Source organism: Schistocerca serialis, chromosome 4 (genome assembly GCF_023864345.2).
Source record: "Schistocerca serialis cubense isolate TAMUIC-IGC-003099 chromosome 4, iqSchSeri2.2, whole genome shotgun sequence".
Classification (NCBI taxonomy): domain Eukaryota; kingdom Metazoa; phylum Arthropoda; class Insecta; order Orthoptera; family Acrididae; genus Schistocerca; species Schistocerca serialis.
In genome coordinates this window covers 401,035,240-401,062,586 of record NC_064641.1, presented here as the reverse complement: position 1 = coordinate 401,062,586, position 27,347 = coordinate 401,035,240, and the positions used below count along the sequence as shown (strand labels likewise).

The following is a 27,347-nucleotide window of genomic DNA, read 5'->3' as shown; positions in this document are numbered from 1 at the left end:
AAGATTTTACATTTACGCAGACAACACATTGCTGTCTGTCTTTTAAGTAGCTTTCAAACCATCTCATTGCACTATCAGAGAAATTAAGCTGTTGCATTTTTCTGAGCAATATGTCAAAGTTAACAGTGTCAAAAGCTTTGCTGAAGTCCAGTAGCGTCAATATTGTTGCCTCTCCATTGTCGATGGCATATTTCAGGTCATCAGTTACTTTAATTAGAGCAGTGTTTGTGCTGTGATGTTTACGGAAACCGGATTGAAATTTGTCATATAGGCTGAATTCATGCAAGTGTTCAGTGATTTGGTCATGAACAATATATTCAAGTGCTTTGGAAACACCAGGCAGTATGCTAATTGGTCGGTAATCACTAGGCAGTTGCGGGTTTTCGATCTTAGGGATGGGTCGAATTAGGCTTCTTTTCCATGCAGTGGGATATATTCCGTTCACGAGGGAAAAATTAAATATGTCAGTTAAGACAGGTACTAAGATATCGGCAACATTCTTAATCATGGTTATACCGATACTGTCGTTGCCTATTGCATCAGAAGAGATTCTCATTATTGCTTTTCTTGCCGTATTTGTTGTTACATGTTTTAGATGGAAGGTATCGTTGCGAATGCATTGTTTCACTCTGTTCCGTAGCTTTCTATATTCTTCGAAACGCTCGGGTTTCGGATCTGCCTTGAAACGCCTGTGGGCAGCATCCCTATTAGTCATCATTTGACGTAATTCAGCTGTCAGCCATGGAGCAGGAAATTTTCTTACACGGATTGTGCGCACAGGTGCATGTTTGTCATAGAGGGCAGTGAGTTTATCACCAAGTTCATTAATTTTGCCGTCGATTGTGGGTTTTCTGATTATTTGATGCCATGAGATTTCTGAGCAATCGGCTGTTAGAGCATCAAGGTCAATACGTTTCATGTTCCTACAAGTTATGTAACGCGATTTGATCCTTGGGGGCTGCACAGAGTAGGCCAGGAATATTACATCATGTGCTGAGAGGCCAGGGGCCGATGTTTGACCAACATCTCTTACTTTGTCAGTCTGTTTCGTTGCGATTACGTCTATAAGAATATGACTGTGCGCCGTATGGCGTGTAGGTTGTAATGGAAGAATGTTCATGCTATTGCAACTAAACAGTCTTCTTAGGTTTATTGCGGAGGGAGTGTCTCTTAGCAGGTCTATGTTCAAGTCACCCATTACGATGACATGTTCGTATTGACACTGAAGTGAATGTAATTCCGACTGGAAGGAACTCATTGAGCTTATTTTTGGCGGCTTGTACACGGCGCCAGTCAAGAATTTCCGACTTCGTATATTTATTTCAATGAACATGAATTCAGCCTCTTTTTCTTCAGCAGGATTTGACGTACATAAGACTTTCGCTTTGAGATCTGTTCGTATATACGCGCCGACCCCGCCACCTCGCTTTTTTGATCTGTCTACCCTAAGAAATGTGTACCCTGGGAGATGAAAAGATGCAGAGGATATGTGTGGTTTCAACCACGTTTCGGATAAGAGGATTACGTGGTAGTTTAGTTGGTTGAAGAGGAGGCTAAGTTCTTCGTAATGCGCAGGTAAAGACTGGATGTTGCAGTGAGCTGCTAAAAGCTCTGACGCGTTCCGCCGAGCAGCCTGTAGTAGGGTGGCAGACTGGTTTGTCCCTTTGTTAGGCACTACCTGCCGCGAGGGGCACTGGCCGCTGCTTCCGCCAAGTGACATAACACAGGGGTGTCCGAGATTTTGCACGCCCTGTTTGTGACACCGCGAGTGCCGAAAGAAAGGCGCCTGCTAAAGATTTACTGAGGTTGCGGGAGTATAGAAAATGGATTAGTGGTATTCTGTGCAAGGAGAATATGACCAAAATAGTGACGGCTGTGTGTCACTGTGTATCCTCTGTCGTACGAGGAGAAATGTAATTAGCGTATTTGAAACAGCTTAGGGTGGAAATAAGGGAGAAGGGAGTGATTTAAGAGGCCGATGCTGCTAGCAGAGAGAAGTAAGCTTAGTAATTAATAGATTATCGTAGGAAGCTAGAATTAAATTGAAATTTACTAAAGTGAGACTGGTAGTGATTATCGTAGGAAGCTACAATTAGATTGAAATTTGCTAAACTGATACTGATAGTGATTTTTGTTATGAACAATTTAAACCGAAGAGATGGGTGATTAATGAACTAAAGGAGAGACTAATAATTGCAGTAGAACTATTTCAGAACGGAAGAGAATAAACTGAGAAAATGAAAAAAGAATTAGCAGTAACTAAAATTAAGTAATGGTTAGAGCTACAGACACAAAAAAATAGTGAAAAGTTAATACAGTTACAAAAACAATTAGTTGAAGGTACAAATATGGGTATAATTAAAAAATTAATAAAATTACAAGACTATATCTGAGTATTGGGGCTGTTACAATTGCAAATGGTCTTAAGTTTGCACTTTTGGCTCGAGTAGCTTCACTTAATACTATTCAGTTCTGTCATGTTTGTGACTGTCTTCTTTCCAGCTGCTGTCTTAATGATTACTCTGCCATCCTGAGTCCACACATTCTGAAGACCGAAATGGGATATGGCACTGTTTAAAATCTTTAGCCGTTCGTGTGTCAGATCTTCCCTTATTGTAAGCCCTGTCCTTGCTAACTTCTTCTTCTGGGTAAAGATCTCTGCCCTTTTTCGGTACGAGACAAATTTAATTATTATTGGACGAGGTTTGGTGGCACCTGGTAATTTTCGTCCCACGCGATGGCTCCTGTCAATGTCTGCCTTGGTCACTTCAACGCCTAGTTTTTCACGCGCAACCTGTATAAGCAGGTTGTCCGTGTCTTCTTCCTTATTTTCTACTACTCCAAACAGTCGTAGACTATTTCGCCTTTGGTACTGTTCTAGTTCGTCAGTTGCGGCAGATAGTTTGACTTCCACCTCTCGTGCCTTTTTCTCGTATTCAGACACAGACTTTTTTAGTGCTGTAATTTCGGCAGTATTGGCCTCAACAGTTTCACGCATTTTGGCCAATACTGCTGCCGTTACAGTATCTGATATAGTGCCTGCTATCAGATCGAGATTGTTTTTATCGCGAAGCGCAGCGTTTACCTCAGAGCGGACCAGCTCCGCTATACCGCTGCCCGCGATGCGAAGATATGTCACGTAAACTAATTGGACCAGAGCAAGGAGTGTCTTTTGTTCAGCTTGTTGTGGTATACAAAAAGCTAGGGACACAATGGCAATGTAGGAGACAGAGAAGGACACAGAGGCAATGGAACACAACTGACAGAGACAGAACGGAAAAGATCGAAGTAGGCAATGTCAGTGGGAGAGGAATAAAGAGAAGGAGAATGTGGAACTGGGTGAGAGCCAGTGATAATGAGAGACAGAGTCTATGATAGTGACAACGAGGAAGAGAAATAGTAATACTGAGAAGAGACATCAGCAGTGGGAAGGAATGAATGAGATAGTAGCAGTAAGAGAGAACAAGAGGGAGACAGTGAAGTGAGAGGAAATAGTGTTAGCTGGACAGACGAAAAGTAATTTTGGGAAATTGTGGTAAGGTCTTATGGGACAAAACTGCTGAGGTCATCGGTCCATAAGCTTACACACTACTTAATCTAACTTAAACTAACTTACGCTAAGGACAACACACACACCCATGCCCGGGGGACGACTCGAACTTTCGACCAGGGGAACCGCCCGGGCCGTGACAAGACGCCCCTGACCAAGCGGCTAGAAGAAAAGTTCGAAAATGGTTCAAATGGCTCTGACCACTATGAGACTTAACTTCTGAGGTCATCAGTTCCATAGAACTTAGAACTACTTAAACCTAACTAACCTAAGGATATCACACACACCCATGCCCGAGCAGGATTCGAACCTGCGACCGTAGCGGTCGCGCGGTTCCAGACTGTAGCGCCTAGAACCGCTCGGCCACCCCGGCCGGCTAGAAGAAAAGTAACTGGAGCTGCTAGACAGAGGAGAAGGACAGTTACAGTGACAGAGAAACACAAAGAGATAATGGTGATGAACTGGGCTGAATGAGTGACTGAGAATGGGCAGGTGGAAGTGGATGGGAATGAGCAGCTTACAGCGAGAGACTAGTGAGTGTGAGCGATTTACAGTTAGGGGGAGCTTGTGGGAGTTTGAGGCGAATTGTATGTTAAAAAGAGCGCAAATATGTTCTCATGATAAAATTATTGGGAAAATTTTTAAAGATGCAGAGAAAGGCAGAATGAGACAACTGTTAGGCCACTTTTAAGTCGACTCTTTTAATAAACAGGAGCACATTAGACATTTTTTGTGCTGCGATCGGAGCATTTGTCCGCTGGTTGTTGTAAGACAGGTTTAATACTTGAATACAAATGGAAGACTGTATCAGTCAGCGAATGAAAGTAAGCAGAGAATCATGTCGTTGGCAGCCCAATATAGAGCGGTGTCGGCATTCCCCGGAATGGCGCTGCCGTGACGTAGGCAGGTGCATCGAGTGAGGGGAGTGTGCGGTTGGCTGCCGCCACGGTTGCTGGCCGACACACTTGGCGAGTTGCGAGCTGCGGACCTGACCACCCCGACGGCTGTGACCCACTTGCCAAGAGTCCGCCGCCGCCGTCCTTATGCTATCGCGTACGACACCTGCCACAGACTAAACTGATTGCTCACGGCGGTACTTAACGGTCCTCTCCGTCATAAAGGCAAGCGCTTTCTCCTTACGCGGACGACATAACACATTACTAGTATTCCTTCGATCGGTCGTTGTGCTCGCTACTGTGCAGACAGACTAGTGGGTCGCGCCATGCTACTCCTTGACCAAACCGTGGTTGGATTAGTGGTCAATAGTATCGTGTACGCTGTAGAGGAAGACAGAAATTTGACTACATACTGCAAGTAATTGAGTGCTACTCTGAGATGAAAAGGTTGGCACAGGAGAGAAATTCGTGAAGACTGATGACCAATGGAAAAAAAAAATAATCCTTCGACTTGTGCCACCCATGTGGATGACGTGGATTATTTGTGCAATGTGATATACGTTTCAAAAAATAAATATATAAAAAACGAACAAACGCGAGTAGCACTCGTGCTATGACGGTACTGAAAAAACTGAATTATTTACATGGATAGTTAATCTACGTGAGTTCGCGAGAATCAAAAGATGTTCATAAACGACTGTATATTTTTATTACATTGACTTAGAGACATTTTTTATACTGTCAGGTACCATGGATCTCAGTAATTGACGTAAGAGTAAATTATAACTTAGTACTTCAACTCGATTCTGAGAAAAAGATGTCTTAAAAGACGGACAGCAATGTGATTCTGTAAGTATTATCTTTCACCCGGCTGAGGTATGGAACCAAGTTGTTCTTGCTGTTGTGGTAGTGGTGGTGTTCAGTCTGAAGACTGGTTTCACCCAGCTCTTCACGCTACTCTATCCTCTGCATCTCCGAATAGCTACTTCATCGCCGAATAACCACTACAAATTGCATCCTTCTGAACCTCCTTACTATATTTATCTCTTGGTCTAGCTCTACAACTTACAGCCCCCACACTTCCATACAATACTAAATAGGTGATCCCTTGATGTCTCTGCCTCAGAATGTGTCGTATCAACCGATCCCTTCTTCTAGTCAGGCTGTGCCACAAATTTCTTTCTCCTCCTCATTAGTTACCTGATCTGCCCATCGAATCATCACCTTTCTTCTGCAGCACAACATTTCAAAAGCCTATCTATATTTTGTCCGAACTATTTGTCGTCCATGTTTCAGCTCCATACAAATAATTTCAGGAAAGACTTCCTTACACTTAAATCTATACTGGACGTTAACAAATTACTCTTCTTCAGAAACGCTTTTCTTGGCCTTGCGTCTACATGTCCTCTATTCTCCGGCCATCACCAGTTATTTTTCTGCCAAAATAGCAAAACTCATCTACTACATTAAGTGTCCCATTTCCTAAACTGATTCTCTTTTCATCGCCTGATGTAATTCGACTACATTGCGTTATACTTGTATTGCTTTTATTGATTTTCACCTTCTATCCTCCTTTAGAAACACCGTCCAGTTCTGTTCAGTTGCTCTTCCAACTTCTTTGCTCTCTATGACAGAATTATAATGTCGTCGGCAAACCTCAACGATTTTGTTTCTTCTTCCTGAACTTTAATTCATTCTCCAAATTTTCCTTCTGTTTCTTTTAATGCATTCTCAATGTACATATTGAATAGCAGCGGGGAAAGGCCACAAGCCTGTTTCACTCCTTTCTCAACCACTGCTTTCTTTTTATCCCATTCGACGCTTATAACTTAGGTCTGGTCACGGTACAAGTTGTAAATAGGTTTTCACATCCTGTATTTCATCAATGTTGTCGTCAGGGAATTATAAAAAAGGAAAAAAAAGAATAAATGAAAGGAAGCTAGGAAATTAAATCAGAATACCCAATTACCCTATCCAGTCGACGTATGATTCAGGTCGCTAATGCTCAATAGAATGATACTTCTCGATCTGCGACAATGATATTGCTTTACATACCTAATAGGTATCGAGAATGACCAGCCATCAATGACATAGCAGCATGAACGTCTACGACGATAGCCAGCTGCCAACTTTAAAACATTAGAAGAATATTGACTTTCATATGGATCTGTTATCTGAGATCGAATGCCTTCCACTGTGCGTTCATAAGAGAATATGACTCTATATTTTTATTCCGTTTCATAATGTAAGTGGGAATAAAAGGAGATGGGATCTGGATAAACTGAAAGAACCAGAGGTTGTAGAGAGTTTCAGAAAGAGCTTTAGGGAACGATTGACAAGAACGAGACAAAGAAATACAGAAGAAGAAAAATGGGTAGCTTTGAAAGATGGAATTGTAAAGGTAGCAGAGGATAAAGTAGGTAAAAAGACGAGGGCTAGTAGAAATCCTTGGGAAGTAGAAGAGATACAGAATGTAATTGATGAAAGGAGAAAATATAAAAATGCAATAAATGAAGCAGGCAAAAAGGAGTACAAACGTCTCAAAAATGAGATCGACAGGATGTGCAAAATGGCTAGGCAGGGATGGCTAGAGGACCAATGTAAGGATGTAGAGGCGTATATCGCTAGGGGTAAAGTAGATGCTGCCTACAGGAAAATTAAAGAGACCTTTGGAGCATAGAGAACCACACGTACGAATATCAAGAGCTCAGGTGGAGAACCAGTTCTAAGGAAAGAAGGGAAAGCAGAAACGTGGAAGGAGTATATAGAGAGTCTGTACAGAGGCGATGTACTTGAAGGCGATATTATGGAAATTGAAGAGGACGTAGATGAAGATGAAATGGGAAATATGGAACGGCGTAAAGAATTTGACTGAGCACTGGAAGACCTAAGTCTACTATCTGGTCAGCAAGATGTATGAGACAGCGAGAAACCCTCAGACTTCAAGAAGAATATAATAATCCCAATCCCAAAGAAACTATGTATTGATAGGTGTGAAAATTACCGAACTATCAGTTTAATAAGTCACGGCTACAAAATACTAACACTAATTCTTTACAGACGAATGAAAAAACTGGTAGAACGCCCGGGTTCCCGGGTTCGATTCCCGGTGGGGTCAGGGATTTTCTCTGCCTCGTGATGACTGGGTGTTGTGTGATGTCCTTAGGTTAGTTAGGTTTAAATAGTTCTAAGTTCTAGGGGACTGATGACCATAGATGTTAAGTCCTATAGTGCTCAGAGCCATTTGAGCCCAAAAACTGGTAGAAACCGACCTCGGGGAGAATCAGTTTGGATTCCGTAGAAATGTTGGAACACGTGAGGCAATACTGACCTCACGACTTACCTTAGAAGATAGATTAAGGAAAAGCAAACCTACGTTTCTAACATTTCTAGACTCAGAGAAGGCTTTTGCTATGTTGATTGGAGTACTCTCTTTCAAATTCTGAAGGTGTCAGGGATCAATCGCAGGGAGCGAAAGGCTATTTACAATTTGTACAAAAACCAGACGGCAGTTATACGAGTCGGGAGAAAGAAAGGGAAGCAGTGGTTGGGAAGGGAGTGAGACAGGGATGTAGTCTATCCCCTATGTCATTCAATCTGAATATTGAGCAAGAAGTAAAGGAAACAAAAGAAAAATTTGGAGTAGGAATTAAAATCCATGGAGAGGAAATAAAAACTGAGGTTTGCCGATGATATTGTAATTCTGTCAGAGACAGCAGAGGATCTGGAAGAGCAGTTGAACGGAATACACAGTGTCTTGAATGAAGGCTATAAGAAGAACATCAACGAAAGCAAACAAAGGATAATGGAATGTAGTCGAATTAAATCAGGTGATGCTGAGGGAGTTAGATTAGGAAATGAGACACTTAATATAGTAGATGAGTTTTGTTATTTGGGGGGCAAAATAACTGATGATGGTCGAAGTAGAGATGATATAAAATGTTGACTGGCAATTGCAAGGAAAGCGTTTTTGAAGAAGAGAAATCTGTTAACATCGAGTATAGACTTAAGCGTCAGGAAGTATTTTCTGAAAGTATTTGTATGGAATGTAGCCATGCATGGATGCGAAAGGTGGACGATAACTAGTTTAGACAAAAATAGAATAGAACCTTTCGAAATGTGGTGCCATAGAAGAATGCTTAAGATTAGATGGGTAGATCATGTAACTAATGAGGAGGTACTGAACAGAATTGGGGAGAAGAGAAATTTGTGGCAAAACTTGAGTAGAACAAGGGATCGGTTGGCAGGACATGTTCTCAGGCATCATGGGATCATCAATTTAGTATTGGAGGGCAGCGTGGAGGGTAAAAATCGTAGAGGGAGAGCAAGAGATGAATTCCCTAAGTACATTCAGAAGGATGTAGGTTGCAATAGTTACTTGGAGATGAAACAGGATAGAGCAGCATGGAGGGCTGCATCAAACCAGTCTTTGGACTGAAGACCACAACAACAACAATGCACCGCATATGATAATAAACAGAATCTAACTTGGTTTTTAAGTTTCGTAGTGACAAGACTTACAGTAACGAGCAACGAAATAAATGACGGAGGTCTTTAACAAGACAGGTTGGGACTGTGGCCAGGCCGTCCGTTTCTGGATTGTAATAGTCCACAAACCATTGGCTCACAGGTGCTGCTTTATGACAGGCTGAATTGTCATGCTGATACATCCATCGTCCCAGAACTGTTCCTCCACTGTACGCAGTACACGACGAAGTGCTCATATCCTTCCGCATTAAGCGTTTCCTTAAGTGCAATAAGGGGACGCTATCCTCACTACGAAAAACAATTCCTTACGGTTATGGCATTACACATGATGGCACATATTGCTCAGCAGCATACGGCAAATCCAAACTCTTTAAATGGATTGTCACAGATATAAAGTGATTTGTCACTTTAAATTCCTCGTATCCAGTGATAAACTGTCCGGCGGCGTTGCTCTTTACACCACATCAAGCGTCACTTACCACTGACAACGGAAAGTTTTGGCTTACGCGGAGCTGTCCGACCATTGTGCCCCATTCTTTTTGATTCCCTACGCACAGTCATTTTGGTAGGCGATTCCACTTTGGAACTCAAGAGTGATTCCTTCCGCTGACTGCAATTGCAATGCTTAGCGGTCATTACATAGAGTGTGTCTTTTCTTGGTTTAGATAACGGTTGTTCCTTCGAATTTCCACTTTACACCAACTTTACCAACAGTCAAACTGGGTAGCTTTAGATGGTCTGAAATGTCCCTCATGATATTACTCACAAAACACCCAAATACTACACTACTGGCCATTAAAATTGCTACACCACGAAGATGACGTGCTACAGACGTGAAATTTAACCGACAGGAAGAAGATGCTGTGATATGCAAATTATTAGCTTTTCAGAGCATTCACACAAGGTTGGCGCCGGTGGCGACACCTACAACGTGCTGACATGAGGAAAGTTTCCAACCGATTTCTCATACACAAACAGCAGTTGACCGACGTTGCCTGGTGAAACGTTGTTGTGATGCGTCGTGTAAGGAGGAGAAATGCGTTCCATGACGTTTCCGACTTTGATAAACGTCGGATTGTAGCTTAACGCGATTGCGGTTTATCGTATCGCGACAATGCTGCTCGTGTTGGTCGAGATCCAATGACTGTTAGCAGAATATGGAATCGGTGGGTTCAGGAGGGTAATACGGAACGCCGTGCTGGATCCCAACGGCCTCGTATCACTAGCAGTCGATATGACAGGCATCTTATCCATATGGCTGCAACGGATCGTGCAGCCACGTCTCGATCCCTGAGTCAACAGGTGGGGACGTTTGCAAGACAACAACCATCTGCACGAACAGTTTGACGACGTTTTCAGCGGCATGGACTATCAGCTCGGAGACCACGGCTGCGGGTACCGTTGACGCTGCATCACAGACAGGAGCGCCTGTCAGTGTTTCTTCGTTTAATAACGTGAGAGCCTGGGTGGACGAATGGCAAAACATTTTTTGGATGAATCTAGGTTTTGTTTACAGTATCATGACGGTCGCATCCGTGTCTGGCGACATCGCGGTCAACGCACATTGGAAGCGTGTACTCTTCATCGCCATACAGGCGTATCACCCGGCGTGATGGTATGGGGTGCCATTGGTTAGACGTCTCGGTCACCTCTTGATCGCACTGACGGCACTTTGAACAGTTAACGTTACATTTCAGATGGGTTACGATCCGTGGCTCTACCCTTCATTCGATACCTGCGAAACCTTACATTTCAGCGGGATAATGCACGACCGCATGGTGCAGGTCCTGTACGAGCCTTTCTGGATACAGAAAATGTTCGACTGCTGCCCTGGCCAGCCCATTCTCCAGATCTCTCACCAACTGAAAATGTCTGGTCAATGGTGGCCCAGCAGCTGGATCGTCACAATACGCCAGTCACTACTCTTGATGGACTGTGGTATCTTGTTGAAGCTGCATGGGCAGCTGTACCTGTACACGCCATCCAAGCTCTGTTTGACTCAATGCCCAGGCGTATCAAGGTCGTTATCACGGCATTAGGTGGTTGTTCTGGGTACTGATATCTCAGGATCTATGCACCCAAACTGGTGAAAAAGTAATCACATGTCAGTTCTAGTATAAAATATTTGCCCAATAAATACCCGTTTATCATCTGCATTTCTTCTTGGTGTAGCAGTTTTAATGCCCAGTAGTGTAGTCCACATTCTAAGTGTCTTAAGTCCTCCCGACCACCATCGTCTTGTGTTACTGCTTATTTCCGCAGTGTTTCTTTAAGAAAGATCTTGTGACGTCGGTGACCCGCCCAGGAGATGGGGACGTTCCCTCAACGGCTCCCACGGCATTAAACGAAGAAACACTGACTGCAACATTCCGTCGTCGGTGAGATCTTTAGGGAAGCTAGGTTTGGGGAAAGAAACAGGCTTGTCGTTTTTAGAATGAAATCACCGAAAATTAAAAATGAATGAAGTGATGACTTGACGAATATGAGTTTATTGTGTTACTACTGAGCAGTCACACTCAGCAGAGCTGTTCTGGAGTAGGCTGCATGCCAGCACAGGATTTCACCTATGCTCCCCTCTCTCTTCGTCGCAATTAACAGCACACTTATCACGATCATTAACACTGCACAACACACATTTTACGATGAAAAGTTGCTATTGTGAGCAATGAAAGTGAATCTTTCCACTCAGACGGCTGAACATAACCCTTCGTGCCTTCCGTTACACGACTCCCTTGTCGCAACCAGTGCTGCTGCCAGCATAGATTGTCGTATAACCTATAGGGTTAGTTGAGAGCTAGTACGAAAAATGCCTTGCTTGTGTTTTGTTTCAGTTGTAAAGGAAATCTGGTATTCTTGATCCGCAGTTTAGTCTTCTGTTTCTTGTCGTGCCTGTAATGTGTGTTGCGCAAATAAAGTCTCAGGTAGAGCAGCAGGTATATGAATGAGTCTAATAAGAGAGTTGCTGACGTGTATGGCCGAATTTCTAAACCCACTGATAACGAAGCAAAATCAGTAAAAACATAAATTTCATACTTCTTCAAGTGTAAGAACTTTTTATTAAGTTCTTGTTTTGCCAGAACAGCGAGACGTACGCTTTTAACATGCAGTTATCTCTAAGCTGAAAATCAAAGCTTCTTTCTTCAGCTGGTGTTCGAGTGCTAGCCCACCGACAAGAAGGTGACACAGATGATGATGGTAGAGACAAGATGGCTATAAAAAGTAGTCGTCGCATTACATAATTAGATGAATTACAAAATGAATCGCATCTTACAACGACGTTAATGACAAGTAGGCAATATGTACGCTGATCAGTAATTATTAACGCTCTATTTGTCAGAGGGTACTGGAACGGTGTGCAGTTATGGATTTCCAATTAATCCTTCTCTGGTTTTCCTAGGTAACTTTTTCTGCACTTTAGTGACTGGGACAGAACTCGATATAAAGCGGGATCTCACAACAGATAGTTAAGCCAAGTTGCTAGCCAGAGAGTGGCGTTTTAATAAGCGAGACACATTTGGCAAATGGTAATACATGCCACTAAATTACATTTCTGTGGAAATTTTAGGGTGATATTATCGGGTGATTTGGATACCCATGAGATAAATAGTCTTCTGTCCAAACTGGCTCAGACAGAGAAAGTTTCATTATAACGACATTGTCAATCAGCGGAGCTGTACGTGGCCCAATTTGTCTCGCAACGCTGCACATAGCTAAGAGTGCGTAACTTCTGACCTCGGACTAATACTTAGCGCCAAGCAGTCTTCTTCAGCTCCTAGAAATCCACCCCCGGATATAGGTCTCTTCCAAAGATTTTCATGACGCTCTTTGCCGTTCATCGCCCCTGAGGACGTTCGACTCTTCCCTGTGACTCTCTCCGACGCCACTGAATCAATGTGGAGAATGAAATCTTTCAGCTTTATTAATATGGTGCTAGGAGGAGGAGATATTCAGACAGATGTACTGTGCGTATAAACAATAGATTTGACCAACTGTCAGAGTTTAGTGGAGAGGAGCGTCTTGTAGCTGTAGGTGTAGGAAACATGCAGTAGCCCTCAGCAGTTAGGGAACCTAAGTCAATTGCGAGTTCTAACAGAAAGAAAAAGATTCTGCTGCTAGGTAGTTCGCATGGCAGAGGTGAGGGCCAACAGTTTCAGGAAGTTTTGGGGAGTGAGTACCAGGTCATCAGCATTGTGAGGCGTAGTGCAGGTTTCTCTCAGGTGACTGTTAAGGAGAGTTATGTAGGAATTTTACGAAAGAGGGTCTGGTAGTGACTGTGAGTGGAGCTGGGAATAGTCTTGATAGGGTCAGAGTATGATGTAGGTAATGACCTGGTAAAGATAGGTAGTCAAACTGTTGGCACTATTGTGTAATTAGCGCAACTGTTTCAGCGTCTTCATCGACCTCCTCTTAATGCTGCTGTTAGACGTCTTAACATGGGGCTGAAGAAGGCGCTGATGTCGGAGGGCATGGCTCACATTGCAGTGGTCCAAACTGAGTCCATCAGTAAATGGGGTTTCACTAGGCATGGCCTGCACCTCAATACATATGGGACGGGGAGGCTGGCAAAGCTTAAAGGTGACGGTGTAGTGGTTGCTGGTCGGATCTCTCATGCAAAATTCCTGTAGTAGTTGATGTTATAGGTGCACCTTTTTGTAGACTGAAGTTATCTGATAGATATCCCTGCTTAAAAGAAGTCCCTGTTGCAAAGGAAACGCCTTCAGAGGAGATCAGGTATGCAGATAGTGAAAGAATTAGCGTATTTCATCAAAATACAAGACTTTGTAAAGTTAGTGAACTGCTTATTGGTACATCGGAGCACCGCTTACATAATTTGACAATTCAGAGGCTTCCTTTACCAGGATACAGATTAGCTGGCTGTTTTTGAAGGAGTTACTTGCTAGTTGGGGGAGTGGCCACGTACGTAAAAAAACAGTATTCCATTTGAGTCTGTAGACGTATCACGGCACTGCACTGAACAGTTATTTGAATGGTGTGCAGGGGCAGTTGAATTTTGTGAAACTAAACGTGTAATTGTTATTATTTATGGGTCCTCTAACTCTGACTTCAGAGCATTTCTTCTCAAGCTAGAGAGGGTTCTTGGTTCACTTTATAGGCAGTGCCAAAAATTAGTTACATGTGGTGACTTCAATATTAATTTTGTAGTGATTGTGCAAGAAAAAGGATACTGGAAAATCTCCTAAACTCATATGATCTGATGCAAACTGAGGTTTTTTCCAACTAGGGTGCAGGCGAACAGTAGCACAGTCATAGACAGTATTTTTATTCATTCTTCATTACTATATGGGCTTTCTGTTAGTAAAAGGGTGAATGGCCTTGTCAGACTATGATGCACAAATTTTAACACTAAAATATTTTTGTACTCAAACGAAGGCTATACATAATTACAGACTATGTAGGAAAGCTACTGCTACGGCAAAATAGAGTTTTTTAAACCTCGTTAAGGAACTAGAGAGGTAGGGTGTTAATAGAGCCGATAACATAATGAAAATGTAAGGCTTCCATTAATACATATCTCATTATCTTTGAAAGTTGCTTTCGAGTAGAACGTTCTAAACAGGTTACTAGCAGTAAAAGGCTGCCTGGTTGGCTGACTAATGGGATGAGGATATCATGTAGAACAAAGTGGGAATTACACTCCTGGACATTGAATTAAAAACACCGTGAATTCATTGTCCCAGAAAGGGGAAACTTTATTGACACATTCCTGGGGTCAGATACATCACATGATCACACTGACAGAACCACAGGCACATAGACACAGGCAACAGAGCATGCACAATGTCGGCACTAGTACAGTGTATATCCACCTTTCGCAGCAATGCAGGCTGCTATTCTCCCATGGAGACGATCGTAGAGATGCTGGATGTAGTCCTGTGGAACGGCTTGCCATGCCATTTCCACCTGGCGCCTCAGTTGGACCAGCGTTCGTGCTGGACGTGCAGACCGCGTGAGACGACGCTACATCCAGTCCCAAACATGCTCAATGGGGGACAGATCCGGAGATCTTGCTGGCCAGGGTAGTTGACTTACACCTTCTAGAGCACGTTGGGTGGCACGGGATACATGCGGACGTGCATTGTCCTGTTGGAACAGCAAGTTCCCTTGCCGGTCTAGGAATGGTAGAACGATGGGTTCGATGACGGTTTGGATGTACCGTGCACTATTCAGTGTCCCCTCGACGATCACCAGTGGTGTACGGCCAGTGTAGGAGATCGCTCCCCACACCATGATGCCGGGTGTTGGCCCTGTGTGCCTCGGTCGTATGCAGTCCTGATTGTGGCGCTCACCTGCACGGCGCCAAACACGCATACGACCATCATTGGCACCAAGGCAGAAGCGACTCTCATCGCTGAAGACGACACGTCTCCATTCGTCCCTCCATTCACGCCTGTCGCGACACCACTGGAGGCGGGCTGCACGATGTTGGGGCGTGAGAGGAAGGCGGCCTAACGGTGTGCGGGACCGTAGCCCAGCTTCATGGAGACGGTTGCGAATGGTCCTCGCCGATACCCCAGGAGCAACAGTGTCCCTAATTTGCTGGGAAGTGGCGGTGCGGTCCCCTACGGCACTGCGTAGGATCCTACGGTCTTGGCGTGCATCCGTGCGTCGCTGCGGTCCGTTCCCATGTCGACGGGCACGTGCACCTTCCGCCGACCACTGGCGACAACATCGATGTACTGTGGAGACCTCACGCCCCACGTGTTGAGCAATTCGGCGGTACGTCCACCCGGCCTCCCGCATGCCCACTATACGCCCTCGCTCAAAGTCCGTCAACTGCACATACGGTTCACGTCCACGCTGTCGCGGCATGCTACCAGTGTTAAAGACTGCGATGGAGCTCCGTATGCCACGGCAAACTGGCTGACACTGACGGCGGCGGTGCACAAATGCTGCGCAGCTAGCGCCATTCGACGGCCAACACCGCGGTTCCTGGTGTGTCCGCTGTGCCGTGCGTGTGATCATTGCTTGTACAGCCCTCTCGCAGTGTCCGGAGCAAGTATGGTGGGTCTGACACACCGGTGTCAATGTGTTCTTTTTTCCATTTCCAGGAGTGTATATCAAAATGTCAGAAGTAGTCACAATCGAGCTACAGTTGACCATTACAAACAGTATTGTAGATGCTTAAAATGTTATTAGGAAGACAAAGAGTATGTGGTACGCAAATAAAATTGCTAATTCACAGGACAAAATTAAAACCAAATGGTCAGTCAGGAAGAAAGTGTGTGGTCAGCATTACAAAGTCGACGTCATTAAGTCAGCCAGTTAGTAAAAATATTTCTGTTACTGACAAGTCAGATATATCTACAATATTTAACAATCACTTTCTGAGCATTGCTGGTGAATTAAATAAAATCTTAGTTTCTATAGGGAATCGTATAACTCTCTTGGAAAATGCCTTTCCGAGACTGATGTCAGAAATACTCCTTTGTGATACTGACAAGGGGGAGATTGAGTCAATTATTAACTCCTGAAAACTGAGGACTCTCATGGATATTGTGGAGTATCTAGCAGAATATTAAAGTTCTGTACTGCACATGTTACCCTGCACTCAGTCAATATTTGTAATTTTTCCTTTAACAGTGGTCAGTTCCTGAACGATTAAAGTACTCAATAGTAAAGCCGCTATATAAAATGGGAGAAAAGGATAATGTAGACAATTTTAGACCTGTTTCTATTCTATCAGTGTTCGCTAAAGTTTTTGAAAAGGGTGTGCGTGTAAGGATAATTGATCTAATTGATCATTTTATTTCACATAATTTGCTATCAAATATACAGTTCGATTTTCGAAGTGGTTTAACAATGAGGTACTGAATGGGGTAAACAAAAGGTTTCGAACGCTAGGCATGTTTTTAATTTAAGTAAGGCGTTTGATTGTGTTTATCACAAAATATTGCTCCAGAATTTACCCTTATGGAAGTAGCTCACAGTTGATTCACCTCTTACTTTAACAACAGACAGCAAAAGGTCATTATCCAAAGTGTTGAGAATGGCTATGATGTGGGTTCTAAGTGGGGCACGGTTAAATGGGGGGTGCCCCAGGAATCAGTGCTAATAATAATAAATAAAACAGAAGGTTATATGGGTAGGCTAAATAACTAATGAGTCGAATAGAAAAAAATGGCACACTAAAAGAAGAAATCGGTTCATAGGATAATATCTCGTGCGTTTTCTATGATTTCCTTAAATAACTAAAGGCAAATGCCAGGATGGTTCCTTCCCATACTTTCCTATTCCGAAGTTACGCTCCACCTCTAATGACCTCATCGTTGACGGGGCGTTGATTTTCCTTATTTTTACATTTAGAGTCATAGAGGAAACATCAGTTTGAAAATGGAGGGTAGTGTGGCTGATAAAAATGTGGAGGGAAAGGAAGGTCTGACTACAGTAAGAAGGTTCAAGTGATGTAGATTTCTGCACTTGAGCAGAGATGAAGAGACCTACATAGAATAAACTAGCATGGAGAAGTGTGTCAAACTAGTCTACAGGTTAAAGACCACAACAATTACCTCTGTCAGTTTTATCACGGACTGATTCCAAAACACCAGTTCAGGAATAAAAAAACTATATACGCAACTATTCGTTATCTAGTAGCAACGTATCAAAATGTCCTGGGTTGAGGGTTCGAATCCAGCCACTATTTCAATTTCTAATAAAAGTTATCAGCAAAGGCGGCCGAAGGCACTTGATGTACGGAGTCACCCTCGGTCTGCAAATAGCGTTGTCAAACACGGCGGAGGCGCAGACACAGTCTAAGGGCACTCTCTCGCCCTTGGTGTGGGAAACTGCCCCAAAAAGCACAAGAACCAGCAACGATCAACGGCATGACGATGTAGCGGACAATGGAAACCACAGCATTAAAGGCACATAATGCGTATCCACAGGATATGTGGCCTGTAATTCAATTGGGTTCTCCAGTAGCGGACTGCCAAGATAGAAGTAACAATGAGAGAGTGAATAACCAACGAAACTGTAACATACACTAGTGTCCAAAACCAAAGCAGCAAAAGAAAATTTTGCAAGATTACGTTTCTTTTGCCCCAGAACAGTGTAAACAAGTGATAGTAAACTATAAACAATGTAAAGAAGACAGAACGCAAACGAGTGCAATATGCATAAATGTAGACAAAAATGTCCTTCGTTTTTTCCAGCATTCCGACAAGTGGTTAATATGCTCAATATGGGGTGTGACCACCTCTGGCAGCAACACAGGCCTGAGAACGACGAGACATGCTGTGAATGATTTCATTAGTCTCATGTTGCAGTAATACCCATTCTTCTTGCAGAGCTGCTCGCAGTCTTGGAGATTGGTTGGCGGATGCTGACATGATGCTTACCGTCTCCCTCGTGCATCCCAAAAATGCGCTAAGGGTTTCAAATCGGGAGAGTGAGAAGGCCACGCCATGCGTTCAATATCTTCCGTTTTCAAGAAACAATCAACCACCGTGCTCTACGATGTCGAGCATTATAGTCCATCAATACGACGGCATTCTTCTATAACACCACAATTCGAATGCTTCTGTTCTCTTCTTGTCTAAGCTATTAATCGTCCCTGTTTCACTTCCATACATGGCTACACCCCACACCAATACTTTCAGGAACGACGTCCTGAAACTTAAATCTTTACTCGATGTTAACAAATCTCTCTTCTTCAGATACGCTTTCCTTGCCATTGCCAGTCTACATTTTATATCCTCTCTACTTCGACCATCATCAGTTATTTTGCTCCTTAAATAGCAAAAGTCATTTACTATTTTAAGTGTGTCATTTCCTAATCTGATTCCCTCTAAATCACCCAGCTACGTTCCATTATCCTCGTTTTGCTTTTTTTGATGTTCATCTTATATCCTCCTTTCAAGAAACTGTCCATTCCGTTCAACTGCTCTTCCAAGTCCTTTGCTGTCTCTGACAGAATTACAATGTCATCGGCGAACCTCAACGTTTTTATTTCTTCTCCATGGGCTTTAATACTTACTCCCAATTTTTCTTTCGTGTCCTTTACTGCTTGCTCAATATACAGATTGAATAACATCGGGGACAGGCTACAACCCTGTCTCACTCCCTTCCCAACCGCTGCTTCCCTTTCATGCCCCTCGACTCTTATAACTGCAATCTGGTTTCTGTACAAATTGTAAATAGCCTTTCGCTCCCTGTGTTTGATCCCTGCCACCTTCAGAATTTAAAAGAGAATATTCCAGTCAACATAGTCAAATGCATTCTCTAAGTCTACAAATGCTAGAAACGTAGGTTTACCTTTCCTTAATCTATCTTCTAAGATAAGTCGTAGGGTCAGTATTTCCTCGCGTCTTCCAACATTTCTACGGAATTTAAACTGATCCTTCCCGAGGTCGGTTTCTACCAGTTTCTCCATTCGTCTGTAAAGAATTCGACTTAGTATTTTGCAACCGTGAATTACTAAACTGATAGTTCGGTAATTTTCACACCTGTCAACATCTGATTTCTTTGCGATTGGAATTATTATATTCTTCTTGAAGTCTGAGGGTATTTCGCCTGTCTCATAGATCTTGCTCTCCAGATGGTAGAGTTTTGTCGGGGCTGACTCTCCCAAGGCTATCAGTTGTTCTAATGGAATGGTGTCTACTCCCGAGGCCTTGTTTCGACGTAGATCATTCAGTGCTCTGTCAAATTCTTCACGCAGTAATATTTCTCCCATTTCATTTCCATCTACATGCTGTTCCATTTGCATAATAATGTCCTCAAGTACATCGTCCTGGTATGAACCCTCTATATATTCCTTCCATCTTTCTGTTTTCCCTTCTTTGCTTAGAACTGGGTTTCCATCTGAGCTCGTCATATTCATACAAGTGGTTCTCTTTTCTCCAAAGGGCTCTTTAATTTGCCTGTAGGCAGTATCTATCTTACCCCTTGTGATATTCGCATCTACATCCTTCCATTTGTCCTCTAGCCATCCCTGCGTAGCCATTTTGCACTTCCTGTCGATCTAATTTTTGAGACGTTTCTTTTCATTTTTGCCTGCTTCATTTACTGCATTTTTATATTTTCTCCTTTCATCAATTAAATTCAATATTTCTTCTGTTTCCCAAGGATTTCTACTAGCGCTGGTCTTTTTACCTACTTGATCCTCTGCTGCCTTCACTATTTCATCTCTCAAAGCTACCCATTCTTCTACTGTATTTCTTTCCCCCATTCTTGTCAATCGTTCTCTAAAGCTCTTTCTGAAATTCTCTACAACCTCTGGTTCTGTCAGTTTATCCAGGTCCCATATCCATAAAATCACACATTTTTGCAGTTTCTTCAGTTTTAATCTACAGTTCATAACCAATACGTCGTGGTCAGAGGCCACATCTGCTCCTGGAAATGTCTTACAATTTAAAACCTGGTTCCTAAATCTCTGTTTTACCATTATATAATCTATTTGAAACCTTCCAGTATCTCCAGGCCTCTTCCATGTATACAACCTTCTTTCATGAGTCTTGATCCAAGTGTTAGCTATGATGTTCTGCTCTGTGCAAAATTCTACGAGGCGTCTTCTTCATTCATTCGTTACCCCCATTCCATTTTCACCTACTACGTTTCCTTCTCCTCCTTTTCCTACTATCGTGTTCCAGTCACCCATGACTATTAAATTTTCGTCTCCCTGCACTATCTGAATAATGTCTTTTATCTCATCATACATTTCATCAATCTCTTCGTCATCTGCGGAGCTAGTTGGCATATAAACTAGTACTACTGTGGTGGGCGTGGGCTTCGTGTCTATTTTGGCGAGAATAATGCGTTCACTATGCTTTTTGTAGTAGCGTAACTGTACTCCTATTTTTTATTCATTATTAAACCTACTCCTGCATTACCTATATTTTATTTTGTATTTATTACTCTGTAGTCACCTGACGAGAAGTCTTGTTCCTCCTGCCACCGAACTTCACTAATTTCCACTATATCTAACTTCAACCATTCCATTTCCCTTTTGAAATTTTCTAACCTACCTGCCCGATTAAGTGATCTGACATTCCACGCTCCGATCCGTAGAACGCCAGCTTTCTTTCTCCTATAACGATGTCCTCCTGAGTCCTGAGTAGTCGCCGCCTGGAGATCCGAATGGGGGACTATTTTATTTCCGGAATATTTTACCCAAGAGGACGCCATCATCATTTAACCATACAGTAAAGCTGCGTGCCCTCGGGAAAAATTACGGCTGTAGTTTCCCCCTGCTTTCATTCGTTCGCAGTACCAGCCCAGCAAGACCGTTTTGGTTAATGTTACAAGGCCAGATCAATCAATCATCCAGACTGTTGCCCTTGCAACTACTGAAAAGGCTGCTGCCCCTCTTCAGGATCCACACGTATGCCTGGCCTCTCTACAGATACCCCTCCGTTGTGGTTGCACCTACAGTACGGCTATCTGTATCGCTGAGGCAAGCAAACCTCCCCACCAACGGCAAGGTCCACGGTTCAAGAGGGTGGGGGGTGGGGGAAGACGTACCAAGGATGTAGTGCTCAGATTGAAAAGGTGTAACACAGGGATGCAGCCTTTCTCGCCTACTGTTCAATGTATACATGGAACAAGCACCGGTGGAAAGAGAAGAAAGTTTAAGGGGGATGACTATGTCAATGGAAAGATTCACTGATGACATTGCTGTTCTCAGTGAAGAAGAATTACAGTATAAGTAGATCACTACAGAATATGCTAGAGAGTGAACCAAAGAAAGACGAAAGTAACGAGAAGTAGCAGAAATGAGACTAACGATAGATTAACATAAAAACTTGTGACGACTGAGCAGGTGAATTAAGAAATTCTGCTACCTTGAAAGCGAAATTATCCATGACGGACAAAGCATATAGGACACAAAAAACAGACCAGCACAGCCAAAAATAGGATTCGCGGCCAATAGAAGCCGAGTAGTATGAAACGCAGTCGCTAACTTACGAAAGGTATTTCTGGAAATGTACATTTGGAGCACAGCATTGTTTGGTAGTTAAACACGGACTTCGGGGAAACTAGAACAGAAGAGAGTCGAGTGGTTGAGAGGTGGTGCCAAAAAGAAATTGTTGAAAATTAGGTGGCCTGATTAGATAAAGATGAGTAGGTTTTTCGCAGTATCGGCGAAGAAGCAACATAAGAGTACTATAGCTAGCATTGGAGGGTAAAAGCTTTAGCGAATGACAAAGATTGGAAATCATCGAAGAAATAATTGAAAACGTATGGTGCAAGTGCAACTGTGGAATGAGGAGTTTAGCGCGGGAGGGGAACTCGTGCAAGGTCTCATCGAAACAGTCATATGACCGATGACAGAAATTAAAAAAACTGAAAGATACAGCTCAAGCTATCACTACCACTGGTACGTATGTGTAGCACGATAGGTTGAGAAGCAGTCAGAATTTTCTGCATGTAATTGTAATATACATACCGTTATATAAGTGTCCCACTGATAAACCGATGTCTGCTAACAATCCGCAGAATTCTTATAATTACAGTTTGCACCTGTAGGTTGTGCTTTTGTCATATTTCGTTGTAAACCCTCTGCTCTGCTCGGCTTCGCACTGCCGAAATGAATTAATTTGAGTCTGCAGGTAGGCAACCAACTGGGCAGATTAGCACAACGAGCTGCTGTGGCGCCCTTCTGTACAATTTGTATCAATAAATGTAGGTATGTGTTTGACGTTTACAATGTTACAAACGGTGCCCATGGTCAGCACATTTAATGTGACTAAAAGACTTGGAGAGATTCTCTACCGACTGGTACTAGTATCTTTCTGTATGTCTTGTACTCGCTGCTCAGGCGTGTTCTAAAACACCACAGGTGTTCAAGGATAACCCTGCTCGTCCCTACCTCCCCGTATTGGAAAAAGAAACAGCGGGGAATGTTGTTCCTCATATTGTTATTTAAGACTACGAAGTTAAATAAAATTGCCGTACACTAACGGTTTTTACTAAAAGAAAATTAAAATAAAAAAACCTTTTCTTGTCATTTCGGTACGAGGTGCGTTCAACAAGTAATGGAACACCTCTTTTTCTGAAAGTAAGTTGATTTCATTCAGTATTTAATCGTACCTTGTTATTCCCCACTGTTTTGGCCACTAAGTACTGTTTTTCAAGATAAGTCGGAAGGTGTCAGATCCGGGCTGTAGGGAGGGTGGGGAGGAACAGTTCAGTGAAGTTTTGTGAGCTGCTCTCGGTTGTGCAAACTTGTCCGAGGCCTTGGGTTATCATGGAGAAGGAGAAGTTCGTTTGCATTTATATGGCGACGAACACGTGGGATTTATCTCTTCACAGGAGAGGTGGTGTGGCGGCAGACCACGGATTGCCAGTTTGTTTCCGGTTCGAACAGATGAGCTCACGTTTCATTCCCTGTGGCGATATTACACAAAAAATTTGATGACAGGCACCTCGTCCAACGACTCGCCGTACTTTTGTTCACTGTGAGGTCTTCGCAGACATTGTACAAGCGCCTACGGATATTTGTGATGCTCTGGTTTTGCAACAAAAGGAACTCAGTGACAGTTCTCTGACTTGTTAAAGGCATTTGATTGTGTGAACCACAACATCCTTTTAAATAAATTAGAATTCTATGGCGTCACGGGCAATACTGAAAAATGGTTCAAGTCATACCTCGCTAACAGGAAACAAAGGGTGTCAGTGCAAGGGACTAGTGAATTAAGTCATCGGTCATCATCAGAATGGGAAGAAATTACATGTGGTGTCCCATAAGGATCCATCTTAGGGCCATTGCTTTTCCTTGTGTACATTAATGGTCTCTCATCTGTTACACTGCCAGAAGCAGAGTTCGTTTTGTTTGCAGATGACACAAATATTGCAATAAATAGTATGTCGAGTGTAGTTCTATGAAGATCTGCTAATGATACATTCATGTATATTAATGAATGGTTTAAAGCCAACTCACAGACATTAAACTTCGAAAAGACTCACTATATGCAATTCAGAACGTGTAAGAGGTTTCCACCCAGCATATGCATAAAATTTGAAGAAGAGCAGATAGAAGAAGTTGACAGTCTTAAATTCCTGGGATTACAACTTGATAATTGTGATTTGCGTACTGTAAGACCTTCGGTACACACACACCATCAGATTATTTGACTTGTCGCTCTAACGAAGTAGGCGAGTGTCAGCAATATGTCTCGTGGTCTTATCGTGACGTGTTTATCTTCTGCCGTTAGGTCAGACGATAGAAATGCCACTTGCACGCTTAGAGTAGCAGATTGACGGTGACCAACTTTAAACAGAACTTGATTAATTTTCACACACGTTTATTAAAATAATAAAAACCATAGACATTACGTAACTTCATTCTGGACGCTATTTACAACTGACAATCTGAAGTTCCTTTGGTCTTGGTACGTTAATCTTATTCTCACATACCTCTGATACTTGACAAAGTGTCTATTCATTTATCTTCATGGCTATGCACAGGAATATGGTAATCTTACTAGGTGCAGACTGAAACTTGACTACAGACTAATGCAGACTGACTAATCGGAGGTCTGTACACTCGTTATAATACCTCGCGCGTTCAGGTATCACTGCGCGAGTGTGATCCGCGAGCAGAAAAGGTTCTACGTTAGCAGCAATCTCATTGGCTGCATTACATATTAATACGCGGATCGGCGGAAGCAGAATTTGGTCCGTCTTTATGGCAGCGCCATCTCGTAGTGCGGAGACGGACGAGCGCTGCGCCTGCGCTGTTGTGCTTAGCGGGGCGCGCTCTAGTGGGAAAGTTGTGTATGCGCTGACTACGCGAAACTATGTACACAACAATAATAAATTCAGTTGGAAGGAGCACACCACAGACTTGCAGAAACGCCTTAACAAATCTGTATTTGTAATTCGAGTGTTAGCAGACATAGGCGACATAAAAATGAAAAATCTTGTATACATTGCCTACTTTTATTCCATAATGTCATATGGCATAATATTTTGGGGTAACTCTTCAAGTCAAACAAAAGTTTTCAGAGTCCAAAAGCGTGTAATACGTATCATTTGTGGAGTAAATTCACGGACGTCCTGTAGAAACCTCTTCAAAGAACTGGGTATACTAACTACTGCCTTTCAGTATATTTACTCCATAATGAATTTTGTCCTAAATAATATATCTCTATTTCCAACAAAGAGCTCAGTTCATAAATACAACACCAGGAACAAAAATGATCTGCACAAGGACTTAAAAGCACTTACTTTAGTTCAAAAAGGGGTCCACTACTTAGGAACACTCATCTTCAATAATTTGCCAGCAAACATAAAAAATTTAGTTACAAATGAAGATCAGTTTAAAAGGAGCCTGAAAGAGTTACTAGTGGGGAACTCCTTCTACTCCATTTACGAAGTTTTTAGTAGAAACAAATGATGTAATGTATAAAATAATACTATTAGTATTGTTATTTCAGCTTAAAAAAATTGACATGTTCCACATGCCATTATAATGAAATGAACACCCTTAACTGCTTACAGGCGTTGACATACGTCAACGGGGACAAATGAATATGTGTGCCCCGACCGGGACTCGAACCCGGAATCTCCTGCTTACATGGCAGACGCTCTATCTATCTTTTTTTTTTTTTTTCTTTGATGCCATTTTGTTCTATACTGTTCGTTGAATTTGTTCATGGCGGACGTATCTATGGCACTCGTTCTGGTTGTTCGTTGATCCGTGCACTTAGTTTTTTTATTACAGAGGGTAGCTTAACCCTCTGACCGAACACGCTGACTTACCGTGCCGGCGTACCCAGCTGAGCCACCGAGGACACAGAGGATAGCGCGACTGCAGGGATTTATCTCTGGCACGGCTCCCGCGAAACCCACATTCTCAACGTATTGTCCCGCACTACATTCGTAGTGCCTCCGCCCATTATACTCATTACTCGCGGCGCGTTGCCGATTCCCGTATGTCAACGCCTGTAAGCAGCTAAGGGTGTTCATTTGAGTGTAATTTCATGCTAACGAGCTGCATGGTCACCGATGGTATCTGTTCTTTCGGACATGTCCGAAAGAACAGATACCATCTTAGTACAGATATGTTCCACATCCACTAGGATCTCCTCAGCACGGATCTATGGAAGGAAAAACTGATGTAATCTAATCTCTAATCTGCTCGGAACGCACCTCCGTTAGAGACGCCATTTTGAAGGCTGCGTATAGCGCCGCCACCTATCGTAACTTAATGGAACTATAGGAGCTGAAAGGGGGAATAGTTGACGACGTCCAGCAACAAAATCCTCATTTTTTTCAACTAAATTGACCGGGAGGAACATGTGTAGCATTACTTATTGAACGCCCATCGTACTTTGAGTGACTTAACAGAAGTTACCAAAATAACGTAGACTGGTGAAATGAGACGTAGGGGTGGAGTTACCTGGTTGGAAGAGGCCAAAGAAGCTTCTGGCGGCGGTAGATGTACGAGACGCAGAGAGGGCTGCCCACGCGTCGCGCAGGGAGACGGTGAGGGCGTGCGTGCGGAGGAAGCGACCCACGCGGGTCGCAAGCGGTTCCGCGGCGCCACGACCTCCGCCCCCGCCGCCCCCGGTGGTGCGGCGCAGCGCCAGGCCTGGCGCCAGTGGCAGCACGTCGCGGTCCTCGGCGCGCTGCAGCAGCCTCCCTAGCACCGCCTCCGCGCAGGCCACCACATCCGGTGGCGGCGCCTGCCCGCCCCCAGGCCGCTCGCCGCAGTCGCGCCGCATCTCCTCCACCAGCGAGTTCACCGCGCACGACGGGCACCACGTCGCCGCCTCTGCCTCCGTATTATTCGAACTGTCTCTGCCACTAAATTCTTTGTCCTTCTGGCTATTTCTCGTCGCAGTGTCCGAGTCAACACTTTCCCCTAAACACACGCTTGCACACAACACGGCCACGCTGGCCCACCACAACACTTTAACTTCACGCTTCATTTTCAGTCGTAGTCTATCTTCAGTGTCACACGATTACCATCAAATGTTTACTAGCTGCTCATTGTCCTGTTCATCTTCACTCCTGTATTTATGCTGAAAAGAGAAAAGATTTTCTGTGAGGCCACGAAGTGCTACATCTACGTGCAACATCCATTCAGTTGACAAAACTTATTGGACAAAGTTATGCACAAATACCGATGACGGAAGTACCGCCTACAGAAGGTACAGAAAGGCAGTGCATTATCGGAGCTCTTATTTGTACTCAGGTGATTCGTGTAGAAAGGTTTGCGACGTGACCATGGCCGCACGATTGGAATTAACAGGTTTTGAACGCTGATCCAGTTTGGAAATCGTTGGAGAATTCAGTATTCCGAGATCCACAATATCAACAGTGTGTCCAGAATACAAAATTTCGGGCATTACGTCTCTCCACGGACAACGCAGAGGCTGACAGCCTTCACTTAATGCCAGAGAGCAACGACGTTTGCGTAGATTTTTCAGTGCTAGTAGACAAGCAAC

The 27,347-nt window shown here is 43.4% G+C and overlaps 1 protein-coding gene across 1 annotated transcript in view; it reads right to left on the bottom strand.

The window, feature by feature from the left end:
- The window catches only part of LOC126473919 (uncharacterized), a 160,161-nt gene extending 133,782 nt beyond the window's left edge, over positions 1 to 26,379 (bottom strand). Inside the window, exon 1 of the mRNA XM_050101274.1 lies at positions 26,297 to 26,379. The gene's annotated coding sequence lies outside the window, so the exon portion shown is untranslated. The remainder of the gene's footprint in view (positions 1 to 26,296) is intronic.
- Positions 26,380 to 27,347: the final 968 nt, after the last annotated feature.